At 40.6% G+C, this 14,738-nt stretch overlaps 1 protein-coding gene across 1 annotated transcript in view; it reads right to left on the bottom strand.

Moving 5' to 3' along the window:
* The window catches only part of INTS2 (integrator complex subunit 2), a 187,617-nt gene that overhangs the window by 126,353 nt on the left and 46,526 nt on the right, over nt 1-14,738 (bottom strand). The window lies entirely within an intron of this gene.

Genomic DNA, 14,738 nt, shown 5'->3' with positions numbered 1-14,738 from the left:
ACTTGATCACCCGGACCTGAGACCCCATCTGGCCCTTAAAGGCCTCTCGGAACACGGTGTGAAGCCTAATAGGGAGCCACAGTTACTTAGGTGCAGACCGCTACACTGCCTCACTAAATACGTGGTGGCGCGAACAGCGGCCATCTTTTTCTTCCCATCTCCCTGTTCTTCTGTGAGGCCTTGACTCCCGCGGACGCAGCAGTAAAACACTGGTCGCCCAGGAGGGGCTGGGATATTTGTATAAACTAGGTGAGACAGTTGTATTACCCAGTTCTGTGCACATACACCCTATCCACCAAGTGCCTGTAGGGGAAGCAACACACATGGGAGACAGATCCCACTCAGACTTCTAGAGGGACTGATTGACTCATAGGCTTTGACGTTGTGAAAGCCCATATTAGACTGCAGGGACTCCTGAACACTGCAGATTCACAGCGTCATCCCATATGTGGCCCAAATCAGACCTATAACCAAGCTCCCCAAGTCTGACACTCTAGGCCCTACTCGACAGGTGATACTCTTCATTGGGCTCCTACACAGCTAATACCGAGCTCCATACTAGCCCCACTCTCCTTTATTTCCCACCTCGCAGCTGGGACATATCCCAAGGTCCTTTTCCCCACTTGGTCGACAGGAGACTATCCTGCCTGAATATTGGTCTACTCACCCTGTGACAGTTCCTTTGGACATTAAATCTATGACACACTAAACAAAAAGGGTCATCCATGGGAGGGCCTACATGAAGAGCCTGACATCTCAGGGCTCCCTGAACAAGATCAGGATGCAAACCTAATCTCACTCTATCTATAACTGACAAATCATTCCACACAAACGGCTGAGGGACTAGCAACGGCTAGTAAAAATAACACCCAGCTCCGCAATCACACAGAGGCTGATACCTACCTCAAACCTATCTGCTTCAACTAGAGATACCATCTGATAAACTAAAGTACACCATGTCTCAGAATCAAAAGGAGAAAATCCAAATCATCTTGCCTCATCAGCCCACCATGAGGCTTCAGATGATAAGAAATCGGAAACTAACGTCCCGATTAAAACTTCTTTGATATCTGCCCTGACCTCTACCCTTAATTGACACCATCAAATCCCTCTTAGCAGGACACCATGAATCTATGTCAAAAAAGTTTGATATGTCTTGTGCTGACCTCAAGAGAGATACAGCATCAATAGGGGAAAGGACGGACACTCTAGAGAGGAAACAGGAAGATCTCATCATAGACCATACTAACCTCCTGTCTTATTCAGAGAATCTGGCTGCCCAAATCTCCTCACTAGAAGCCAAACTTGCTGACCTTGAAGACAGATCTAGGAGGAATAACCTAAGGATTAGAGGTGTTCCAAAGTCAGTTTCTCCTCAAGATCTAGAAAGCTACTTAAAGAAACTTTTTAAGGGGCTAGTCCCAAAAGCCAAGGATTCCGACCTCATGATGGACAGAGCACATAGGATTGCATGACCACGCTCTCTCTCAACTGACAAACCTAAAGATATGGTGACTAAACTTCACTACTTCTCCTTCAAAAACAAGCTTATTAATGTGGACAGAATATCCAAAGTCCTACCCAAGAAATTTGAGCAGATTCAAATCTTCCCAGACCTGTCGGCTTACACTTTATTCCTGAGGAGGACCTTTGCTGACTATACCAGAGTCCATAGAGCACAGGGTATCAGATACAAATGGGGCTTCCCTGTGAAGCTCCTCATAACTAAAGATAGCCACCTACACACGGTTTCCACCCCACATGAGGCTCGGGTACTGTTACAAAGATGGGAACTCCTCTCAGAAGATCCAGAAGAGCTAGACACACCATCCTCTAGACTACTACCACTAAGAGCCAGCGCACCTGGAAACCACCATAAGAAACCCTACCAGCTGGGTCCTAACTAGATCCGGATTTATGTTCTACTGAGACGGAGGTAGTCATATGACTTTCTTCTGCAGTATCCTTTTTTCGTTTACTCACATCAGAGACCAGAGAGGTTTCGGGGCCTCTGCCCCCCACCCTCAAATAAGCCGGCTTAAGCTGTTACCCCAGAGACTCTGATGTCTATAGAACACTGGCCCCTTACTGTTGCAGACACTTGTCTGCTTACTATGTTATATACACAGCAGTTTTTTGTCAGCTTATCCTTTTTATGTTCCTTCTAAGTTAAACTTGTTACCATTACCTACAGGTTTACATCCCCTAAACTTATATTTACCTAGTGCCCTTCGCACCCCTTACCATCCCTACTCTAAATTTTGATACCGCGTCACTTATGCTACCTGGCGCAAAAATAAGGTGTCAACAATAGCTGCAATTCCACGCAATAGCTGTAGGTCCTCCCTACCCTCCCCCCCATCTTAAGTATATGTATACTTGTATTTGTGCTACCCTGAGATTCCAGAATTGGATTCCCCAGACTATGGGCAGTGTTTCTTTGCGCTGACCACACCACAACCTGTTACAATATATGTGAAATGTAACCATTTATTGTTGTCTCTCTCTTTCTTGCTTTCTTCACCCCCTTCTCTCCCTACTCTCTCCCCGTCCCTCCCTCACTCCTTTCCTTAAGGTGGTAACTCCTTCTCAGAGCATATCACCACTCAGGTAAGCCAATGACTCAATTAACACTGTCTACCCTTAATGTTAAGGGACTCAACACCCCCACAAAACGAAGTTTATTGTTGAGATATTTTTAAAAAATACAGGGCAGTTGTAGCATACATACAAGAGACCCATTGGACCGAACCTTCTACTCATGTAATTAAATCATCTCTGTACCCGATATATGAGACAGCCTCATACATTAAAAAAAAAGAGAGGACTAGCAATTCTCATCCGAAACAATATCAAGTATACCCCTATTACTGTTGATAGAGACACAGAAGGCAGATGTCTGATTTTTGTTTGTTACCTTAACGACAGCCTATATACCCTAGTCAATATATATGCCCTTAACGAACACCAGGTCACCTTCTTGAGACAACTATTATTAAGAGTAGAACAAATTAAGAGAGGATCTATACTTATTGGGGGGGATTTTAACTCTACCTGGGACCCTGCACTAGATAAGAGAACCTATAAAGCAATAGATTCTATCCCAAAAGCCTGCCTACTGTAAAAAAAAAATCCGAAATATGATTAGACATAATCTATTTGATATATGGCGTTGCCTGCACACGACCGAACGAGACTATACTTTCTATTCTACTGCGCATCACCCCTATTCCCGTATAGACTATATTTTCACTGACCCCTGGACCCTAGATAAAGCGCATACTGCTAGACTTGAGACCTGCCCCTGGTCCGAACATGATATGGTGATTGTCACCATTAACCCCTACCCTCCAGAAAGCCCCAAACGCTCGTGGCTCTTAGCGGACCACTTGATTAAGAACCCCTGGACCCTGCAGACAGCCACCGACATACAGGAATTTTTCCAATTTAATGACAACAGACAAATTTCAGACACCACACTATGGGCTACTATGAAAGCATATATCCGAGGGACTTTTCTTAAAAGAGCAGTGGAATTGCGACTGGAAAATGGAGCCACTCTTGTGAAACTATTCGGGGAACTTAGAACAGAAAAATAATCTTAGACCAAACTCAACTCTAGCATATAGGATAGGATAGATTCGTACAGAAATTACAGCTAAAGAGACACTGAGAGTGCAAGATTTTTTACTAAGACTCCGAAAACTATTCTATTATCAGGGTAATAGAGCAGACAGACTATTGGCCAATAAGCTTAGAGCCAGAGTTAAATCCTCGCAAATTCAGAAGATACAATGCCCCGATAAGGTAGTACACTCCCCTAAAGATATTGGAGAGGCTGACCTACTATAGTACGCTATATAACCTAAGTTCCAGCCCAGACACTACCACAGCAGCCAAACACACTATTTCACACTTTTTGACCTCCCTTAATTTGCCGAAAGAAGGTAAGGATCCCTCCCTATTTCAGAGTTATCGCCCTATCTCCCTAATAAACATTGACATAAAGATCTATGCTAAAATCCTAGCTACCAGGCTCAGTCCTCTCCTACCTGATGTGATACATAGGGACCAAGTAGGCTTTGTCAATAAACGCCAAGGCACTGACAGCATACGCCGACTCCTGAATATCTTTTCAGAGGCAGACAGATCTAAGAGACCCCTCCTCACACTGTCATTTGATGCCGAAAAGGCGTTTGACAGGGTGCGGTGGGACTATATGATTATGGTGCTCGAGAAGGTGGGTTTGCCTGACGCCTTCAGGAGAGCCGTAGAAGCACTTTATTCCAATCCCACTGATACAGAGAAGGGCTTGGGTTTCTGTTCCCGACCCTTCACCCTTAGGAACGGCACTCGGCAGGGATGCCCAATTTCCCCGCTTCTCTTTACATTAGCGATAGAACCACTTGCAGCGGCCATACAAGCACATAAAGACATTAAAGGCATATACATACACGGCACCCATCAAAAGCTTAGCCTCTTTGCTGACGACCTGATGGTATTCCTTACAGACCCGGAGCTATCTCTCCCACACCTCCTTCAACTCGGACTTGTTTGGTGAACATTCCTACTATAAGTTAAATGTAACCAAGACTGAAGCATACCCACTATATTTACTGGAACTCCATCTCCGATACCTACTGACTAGACATAAACTCAAATGGAACTACAGGGGGATTCAGCACCTTGGTGTTTTTCTCTCCCATGACTTTAAGAGTGTAATTTCAACCAACCACAACCACTTCCTACACACTCTTAAAACAGACACTAGCACTCCCCAGATATAAGGAGATATCCTGGTTAGGTAGAATATCTGCTTACAAAATGATGATTCTACCGAAACTTACATACCTCTTTAGATGTTTGCCACTGAAAGTCCTGACCACGTATCTAAATACTTACCAATCCCTCTTAAACACATGTATGGGTGGGTTTGCGCCCCCGTATTGCAAGGCGGATACCTCAAGCCCCAATCGATAGAGGAAGCTTGGGCCTTCCCAACCTCAGACTATACTATGAATCAGTTATGCTCACTCACATTTCGGGTTGGGGCAAGGCCAAAGAACAACCTAGATGGTACGACATAGAACAGGCTTCCCTACCCCATAGCATTTCCCTCCCTGACTTGATTTGGATCCCACAGCACTGTAACTCCCTTATTCCTACCCCTAATGCAATCATTAAACACTGTCTCTCTATGTGGCATAAACTATGGCACTCTCCTATGATAGCCCCCCACCCTTCCCCAATACATAGTATCAGAGGATTGCTAAAAGGGTTGCCAGATTCCAGCCCAAACTCAATATTACAACTATTGGCAGCCTACACAATGGCTCTAGTTGGTCTTCCTGCTCTGAGCTGATTTCTCGGTACGCAATACCTACAAAACTTAATTTTGAAGTATTACGCTTTGGGTCCCTCCTGACCAGCTGGAACTTCCTTAACTCTGAACCACGTACCATTACGACGTGGGAATCCAGGTGGTGGTCGGGAATCCAGAGCTATAAGCCACTTTCGTCACACTATCAATGTCTACTGCAGTATCCTACCCTACAAAAAACACATAATATTATGGCGTGGGAAAAAGACTTTCATAAGGAGGTAGACTCTAAACTCTGGATGAGAGCTATAGCTGACACCAGGCGGTCAATACACTGCATAACTCTCTTTGAACTATATTTCAAATTGCTGACGAGATGGCACTGAGTTCCTAGTAGGCTACGCAGAATGTTGCCAACTAATTCAGCTACATGCTGGAGGGGCTGTGGGGAAAGTGGAGACGACATCCACATTTGGTGGAGCTGTCCAATCATTAATAAACTATGGACTGAGGTACTTTCTATATGTAAACGACTTTCCCTCCCGACTGATAAAGGCCCAGAGACATACCTACTTCACCTAGACATCCCCAAACTCGCTAAACCAAGAAAATGCCTTTTTTTATGCATCCTGATGGCAACCAAGCTCGCTATTGCGAGACACTGGAAACAACAGAATGATCCCCTGATAGATAAAGTATTCGAGATACTATCCTATATTAGGACAATGGAAGAAGCAGTCTATTTAAACAGGGGAATATTAGATCTTCACGCGGATACCTGGTGCCACTGGGATACACTCCCGCAAAATGCTACCCCTAACACCAAACAGTTACCCACTCCTTCCCCTCCTCCCTTACTTTCCTCCCCCTTCTTCTATTTCTTTCTCATCTTTCGATTTCTTCTCCTTAAGAAGTGAGTTAATTTGTTTAACACATGGTTATTACATTTCAATATTGTTAATGTTGTACGAAGTATGGAGCTACAATCTAGTGCTCCTAAGATCTCATGGCGGTCCTACTATCAAGTGAGCCATACGTAAATTATACGCATTATAGTTGCCTTGAACTTTGTTTGTTTTTTCCCTTTTCTTCTACATGAAAAAGCAAGGTTTCCTATGACCCCCAGATCCCCCTTAAGGGATTGGTGAGAGACTATAGTATGAGGTTTGTTCTTTATCTGTTTTCTGCTTACTATGTAACATGGAAAGAAATACCTAAATACGTCATATCTGTATTATTGTTTATTGTAACCTCAATAAAAATGTATTTGGAAAAAAAACAAAAAACATGAGGGTAACTGCCACAAATTCAGTGGTATATATGTAATTAGTCAGTCACATTCAGCAAACATATGCCAGAGCAAAATTTGGAAACTATACATATTTTTGCCTCCATTTAGTATCTGCTATGGTGAAAAATAAGATTGTATACTTTCTGTTAAATAACTTTCTTCACATGCAACTGCACAGCAGCAGGATATGATTAATGACTAATGAGTTATCAAAGAACTACCACATGCAAAAATGTTTAATAAAATAATTAAAAAAAATCACTGGTTCCACCTCCAACTTTTTAATTTTGGCAAGCAAGGAAGATAAAAAGAGCAAAGGAGGAATGAACGAAAAGGTAAACTGAAAGAAAAGAAAAAAGTGTGTCACCATAGAAGGCAAGTGTCTTCATATGCTGTCACTCCTGTCAGGGTATCTAAAAGTTATTTAATAAAATATATATATACACACACACACATACACACACATATATACATATACATACAGTATATATTATTATTTATATTTATTTTTATATATATATATATATATATATATATATATATATATATATATATATATATATATATATATATATATATATATATATATATATATATAGCTGTCTACACCAAATGATTCATTATTTGTAAGACTTTAGATGCCTGGCTGACCACAATTCAATCCTCCCCCACTCAACATGCAAAATTACAATGTATCCAGGTGAGAACAAAGAGAACACATTTAGTTGGTTCAGACAGTCATTTCAAAGAAAGGCAAATTACTTCAAAAAGATGGTCATCTATATGGTTGTGTATAGCAAATCTTAGATCAGACACAAGAAGCATATGTCAACAGATGACTATTTGCTGGTTGTCTGCTGCCCCCTAGGGGATTGGAAATGGTATGACAGCCAAATAAATTGTCTAGTAGAACACATGCAGAGCCAGTCAGGGAGGCGTCTCCTAAAAATAACCTATGAGATGTTTAGATCCAAGGACGAATCACAGACAAGCTTCCGAAGGGCCTATCATATTGTTTCACCAATGATTAAGATAATAGAAGCTGAATGCAAGAGGAGAAAGGAGGCTGGCTAACTTTTTGCTGAACTCTGGACTGATAACTTGCTGTGTTGGGACACAGTCACTTTAAGCAAATTGGGCTACTTTTTATTATCCATATTGCAAATACCCTTATTTCATATGAGGTGAAACAAGAAGTTCTAGAAGCTGAGTTATCGATTTGGTTAATTTGGTGAAGTATACGCGATTAATAAATATATATAATAAATCAAAGGTATTTGGTAACCATAACTAATTGCAGTTAGTAGATTTAAAAGGGCATTTTGTATTTTAGCTTGCATTCATAGTCCTGTGTAGTCTTAACTAGTCACTCTTGTATGCTAAGTAATTAATTTATTTGCTAGATAAATATTCTTTGTATTGCATATTTCTAAGTCAGGCCCATTATTGTAAGTAAATCTCTCTGGTGTGTAATTTATCTTTGCAAATATATATATATAAAACAACAATTAAAATTATATATATATATATATATATATATATATATATATATATATTTATATATTAGAATTTGTCTTAATTGTAGATAATTAAGGATTTATCTCAGCTTAGATAAATTGGCATATAAACTGACTGTATACAGTAAGAATATATATATAACTCCTGATGTTTTAATTAGGGTTGTATAGAATCATTTGTGGGCTAAATAGCTTAAGTATATTTGTCTGGAAGTTAGTGACCCATATTGTGATATTTCATTGTGAATAAGGTTAATTCTAGAGGTATATTTGGTTTGCTTTGTAAAGAATATTATAATAGTTTAAACTTGTATAGTTTGATTCATATCCGGTTTCCTATAAATATAATTCAACGTGTCTATAAATTTAACTAATATAAAGAATTTAGGAATTTACATTAATTTTATGTTTTCTATATGCATTTTATTGGGGGTTTGTTTAAAGAATAATTATTAAATATATTGTATTATAACCCAGCCATATACTGACATATTAATTGGAGGCACACTGCTGAGATATTATTAATATTTATCACATTGGTATAATATATTTGTAGTAAATAGAAATTATTATTGAAAAAAAATATATATTTTTGAAAATATTTTTTTTTCTCTTTCTTCTTATTGGCCAAAATTGTATTAGCATTTTAATTGATCTAAATACTAAGCCAATATAATAATGTCTGTAACCAGAAGTAAATCTGAATCTGTACATAGTGTTGAAATTTGTTCCCCGAAATTACCCCGCAGTCAGGGTAATGTTCTTAAGATGGACATTATAGGCCACATTAAAAAGAGGTGTAATATTGTGCGTGATTTAAATGATTATATGGATATGCTTGAAATTAAGGCTAAAAATATTGCTATTGATGATGGAAGGTGGAATGAAAAAAATTAATTATTCCAAGAATTATTAGAAATTAATCAATGCAAAAATCTAAACAAAACGGGATGAACTTATACTAAAATCTTGGCCCCTGGTAATATGCATTATTGATGAAATGTTGCTATACCTCATAGAGAAGGAATTGCAAATACAGTGGCTAGAAGATAGTAGTCACTCCTCGAGAATTTAAATATAGCCGAAAATAAAATTGATGAGTTTGCCCAAAATATGGCCACCTTACAAAAATATAATCAAGGTTTAGTAGCTCAGATAGAAGATTTGCATAAGGAACTCGCACAAAGCCAGAGAGAATTAAGTGGTTTAAAAGGATCATATTGTCATAATGAAAACCCCTCTATTAGCAATGAGGATAATGCAGATAATCCTAAATCTCTTAAAGATTACATTAGTATTGAGCTACAGAAATGTAGGGAAGAATTTAGACCAGGGACCCCTATTGGGTCAGAAATACATTTCCCAAATAGACAGTCACCTCATGTTTTGAATTCAAGGAACTGCTATACCTCAGCTGAGGAGGGGGATGAAAGCTCTAGTAGTGAGTCAGGGCAGAGCTAGCTAACCAAATAGCCCACGTAGTACCAATGTACGTAGGGGGTCTCCCCATAGTGAATATAGGGCAAATAAGAGATGCTCCAGTCCCAAAAATAAGGCTCCTAGGAATGCCCGAGATACGCCTAATATGGTATATGACACCCCTAATATAATTAAATTTTTAAGTTATACAGTACCTAAGTTCTCCAAAAGGGAACCAATTCAATAATTGACCACTTTGGCCTTTGAAAATGCTTTATCCATAATGAATGTCATAAGTGAGTAGTCAAAAATGACTTTCTGCCCTGGGTATTTGAAGGTAAATATCACAAATTCTTTGCTTCACTAAAGGATATGAATAATTATTCCTGGAATGAGACAAAATGACAGTGCAGAAAAGAATTTGGGCAATATCGCACTAAAACTGCAGCGAAAATAGCTGTATACGGTTTAAAATGTAGTGCGAATCAAAGCCCTATAGAATTCCTTTCTGTACTGAAAAGTGCGTACAGTATGGCTGAAGATTATCCCATATTTAAATGCTCAGAATTTGTGAATTTATTTTTTGAAGCATTGCCCGCACACATCAAAGTTAATTTAGCTAGAGATTTTGATGAACACTGCTCTTTGGGCTGGCTGATCAAAGAGAGTACAAAATTATACTCCAGTCCGGTGAACAGGGGGTTAAATTGTGGCAGAAACTAGGGTGTCACCTAGCCCCCTTAATTTGGAGTCTTAAAAGAAAACCTATGCAGAGGTGGCCCGAGAAAACAGGCCATCCCCACAAAGTTTTAACTCTGCCCCTCCCCCAACACGGGCTGAGGCGCAGAGAGATTATGCTCAAGATGGGGGGCATACCCAAGTAAATAATTATTTCCAAAGAGATTAACGCCCACAAAAGAATTGGTATCCCCGTAAAAATAAATACCAAAAGTGGCGAAAATACTCTCAGGGTAACCAGACACCCCAAATAAATAGTGCTCCTCAAAATACTAACGCTGAACAAGTTGAACCCCAAAGACAGCCACATCAAAATAGGAACAATAGATATGATTCTGAGGCATCCCAAGGATCCAGGAATCGGTACCCTGGGATATCAAAAAATCGGTCCATAGGTAAAGATAGCTTGTCCATTCAAGTGGGCCAACTCAGTACGCAAGTTAGTCAATTATGTACACTATTTACTAATATGAGTCAAGCTTTTACGGCTCAGCAACCTAACCATCCTTTTTTAGGGGTACAGCTAGTGGCCAGCAGTGGGCCACAGGCACAGTCATAAATACTGCAGTATTACCTGAAAGAGGGGGGAGAGATATACTAAATAAAATGATAAATGTAAATAATAGTTCTAATCATATTATCTCCCTACAGACCAGAAACGGACAATTTAGCTGTGATGACGAGCAACCTCAGCCGGGAAACTCTAACAAATCTCTTCCTTTGCAGCATTCTCTTAACCTTATTTCCACAGATGCAGTACACAGGAACCCAATCGATCCTATTACAAAGGGATGGACTGGTGAGCATGAAAGTTCTCCTGCATCAGGTAACGTTGCAGATTTAGGTAACGCGTGGCGAAGCCCACAGATGTGTGATAATGCCAATTTTATGTGTGAAATGGTAGAAACTGCAGGGAGATATTATGTATTAGCTGAGCTCCAGGATTCAGTCTCCAACCCTATCATGGGATTGATTGACACTGGATCTCAGGCAACTATTTTATCCCACAGGTTTTACCCACCAATCAGCAAGAACAACACAGTGTGTTCACCAAAAATGGTCCGGCATCTAAACTTACATTCTTGCATTTCAAATAAAGATACCAAGAGAATGAAAAGAATTTCATAATAGGAGTAAATTAGAAAGTTGCTTAAAATTGCATGCTCTATCTGAATCATGATAGAAAAAATTTGGGTTCAGTATCCCTTTAATTGTAGATAATTAAGAATTTATCTCAGCTTAGATAAATTGGCATATAAACTGACTGTTTACAGTAAGAATATATATAACTCCTGATGCTTTAATTAGGGTTGTTGTATAGAATCATTTGTGGGCTAAATAGCTTAAGTATATTTGTCTGGAAGTTAGTGACCCATATTGTGATATTTCATTGTAAAACACAATTTATGCTTACCTGATAAATTTATTTCTCTTGTGGCGTATACAGTCCACGGATCATCCATTACTTGTGGGATATTCTCATTCCCAACAGGAAGTTGCAAGAGGAAACCCACAGCAGAGCTGCAATATAGCTCCTCCCCTAACTGTCATAGCCAGTCATTCGACCGAAAACAAGCCGAGAAAGGAGGAACCTTAGGGTGCAGTGGTTACTGTAGTTTAAATTTAAAAATTACCTGCCTTAAAATGACAGGGCGGGCCGTGGACTGGATACACCACAAGAGAAATAAATTTATCAGGTAAGCATAAATTGTGTTTTCTCTTGTAAGGTGTATCCAGTCCACGGATCATCCATTACTTGTGGGATACCAATACCAAAGCTAAAGTACACGGATGAAGGGAGGGACAATGCAGGAACTTAAATGGAAGGAAACACTGCCTGTAAAACCTTTCTCCCAAATATAGCCTCCGAAGAAGCAAAAGTATCAAATTTGCAAAATTTTGAAAAAGTATGAAGCGAAGACCAAGTCACCGCCTTGCAAATCTGTTCAAAAGAAGCCTCGTTTTTAAAGGCCTAAGTGGAAGCCACAGCTCTAGTGGAATGAGCTGTAATCCTTTCAGGAGGCTGCTGTCCAGCAGTCTCATAGGCTAAGCGGATTCAGCTTCTTAGCCAAAAAGAAGGAGAGGTTGCCGAAGCCTTTTGATCTCTCCTCTGTCCAGAGAAGACAACAAACCAAGCAGATGTTTGATGAAAATCTTTAGTAGCTTGTAAGTAAAAACTTTAAAGCACGGACCACGTCCAGATTGTGAAACAAAGGGATGGAACAACAATCTCTTGATTGATATTCTTGTTAGATACCACCTTAGGTAAAAACCCAGATTTGGTACGCAGGACTACCTTATCCGTATGAAAAATCAGATAAGGAGAATCACATTGTAAGGCAGATAACTCGGAGACTCTACGAGCCGAGGAAATAGCTACCAAAAAAAGGACTTTCCAAGATAAAAGTTTGCTATCTATGGAATGAAGAGGTTCAAACGGAACTTCTTGAAGAACCTTAAGAACCAAGTTTAAGCTCCATGGTGGAGCAACCGGTTTAAACACAGGCTTGATTCTAACTAAAACCTGACAAAATGCCTGAACGTCTGGAACATCTGCCAGACGCTTAACTAGTTGACAATCCTTTTTCCAAACCTTCTTGGAGAAAAGATAATATCCTAGCAATCCTGACCTTACTCCATGAGTAACCCTTGGATTCACACCAATAAAGATATCTACGCCATACCTTATGGTAAATTTTCCTGGTGACAGGCTTTCGTGCCCGTATTAAGGTATCAATAACTGACTCGGAGAAGCCACGCTTTGATAAAATCAAGCGTTCAATCTCTAGGCAGTCAGCCGCAGAGAAATTAGATTTGGATGGTTGGAAGGACCCTGAAGTAGAAGGTCCTGTCTCAGAGGCAGAGACCATGGTGGAAAGGATGACATGTCCACTAGATCTGCATACCAGTTCCTGCGTGGCCACGCAGGTGCTATCAGAATCACCGACGCTCTCTCCTGCTTGATCTTGACAATCAGTCGAGGGAGCAGAGGAAAAGGTGGAAACACATAAGCCAGGTTGAAAGACCAGGGCGCTGCAAGAGCATCTATCAGTGTCGTCTTGGGATCCCTGGACCTGGATCCGTAGCAAGGAAGCTTGGCGTTCTGGCGAGACGCCATGAGATCCAGTTCTGGTTTGCCCCAACGATGAATCAGTTGTGCAAATACCTCCGGATGGCGTTCCCACTCTCCCGGATGAAAAGTCTGACGACTTAGAAAATCTGCCTCCCAGTGCTCTACACCTGGGATATGGATAGCTGATAGGTGGCAAGAGTGAATCTCTGCCCAGCGAATTATTTTTGAACTTCTAACATCTCTAGGGAACTTCTTGTTTCCCCTTGATGGTTGATGTAAGCTACAGTCGTGATGTTGTCCGACTGAAATCTGATGTACCTCAGAGTTGCTAACTGAGGCCAAGGCTGAAGAGCCTTGAATATCGCTCTTAGTTCCAGAATATTTATTGGAAGGAGAGACTCCTCCTGAGTCCACGATCCCTGAGCCTTCAGGGAGTTCCAGACTGCACCCCAACCTAGAAGGCTGGCATTTGTTGTTACAATTGTCCAATCTGGCCTGCGAAAGGTCATACCTTTGGACAGATGGACCCGAGATAGCTACCAGGGAAAATAATCCCTGGTCTCTTGGTCCAGATTCAGTTGAGGGGACAAATCTGTGTAATCCCCGCTCCACTGACTGAGCATGCATAGTTGCAGCGGTCTGAGATGTAAGCGTGCAAACGGCACTATGTCCATTGCCGCTACCATTAAGCCGATTACTTCCATACACTGAGCCACCGAAGGGCGCGGAATGGAATGAAGAACCCGGCAGGAATTTAGAAGCTTTAATAACCTGGACTCCGTCAGGTGAATTTTCATTTCTATAGAATCTATCAGAGTCCCTAGAAAGGAAACTCTTGTGAGTGGGGATAGAGAACTCTTTTCCTCGTTCACTTTCCACCCATGCGACCTCATAAATGCCAGTACTACGTCCGTATGAGACTTGGTAATTTGGAAGTTTGATGCCTGTATCAGGATGTCGTCTAAATAAGGGGCTACTGCTATGCCCCGCGGCCTTAGGACCGCCATAAGCGACCGGTAATGCCTGTCTTGAAAGGCAAACCTGAGAAACCGATTGTTAGGGGTAATATGAACCTGATGGCAGCCATCTTGTTCTTCGCAGCCATCTTGTTCCTCGCAGCCATTTTGTAATGAATAGACTTTATTATACTGGGGTATTATGCAGTAAGAATTATATGCATGTTATGATAATTTCCTTAGCTGTTCGGCCTTGCCAATGTACCCTGGCCCGACACCCAGAAATAAGATAGAATAAGATAATGTAAACAAGAGGCTTCAGAATCCTTGTTGTCTCCGCAGATGGTAGTTTGTTATGACTCTGTAATTATTGTTATGAGAAACTCATGTTCCAGTTTTTCCTTGTAAATTGCTCTGTATAACT

Source organism: Bombina bombina, chromosome 3 (genome assembly GCF_027579735.1).
Source record: "Bombina bombina isolate aBomBom1 chromosome 3, aBomBom1.pri, whole genome shotgun sequence".
In the NCBI taxonomy this organism is placed as follows: domain Eukaryota; kingdom Metazoa; phylum Chordata; class Amphibia; order Anura; family Bombinatoridae; genus Bombina; species Bombina bombina.
The sequence above is the reverse complement of the archived record's forward strand: the minus strand, read 5'-3'. Positions and strand labels throughout refer to the sequence as shown.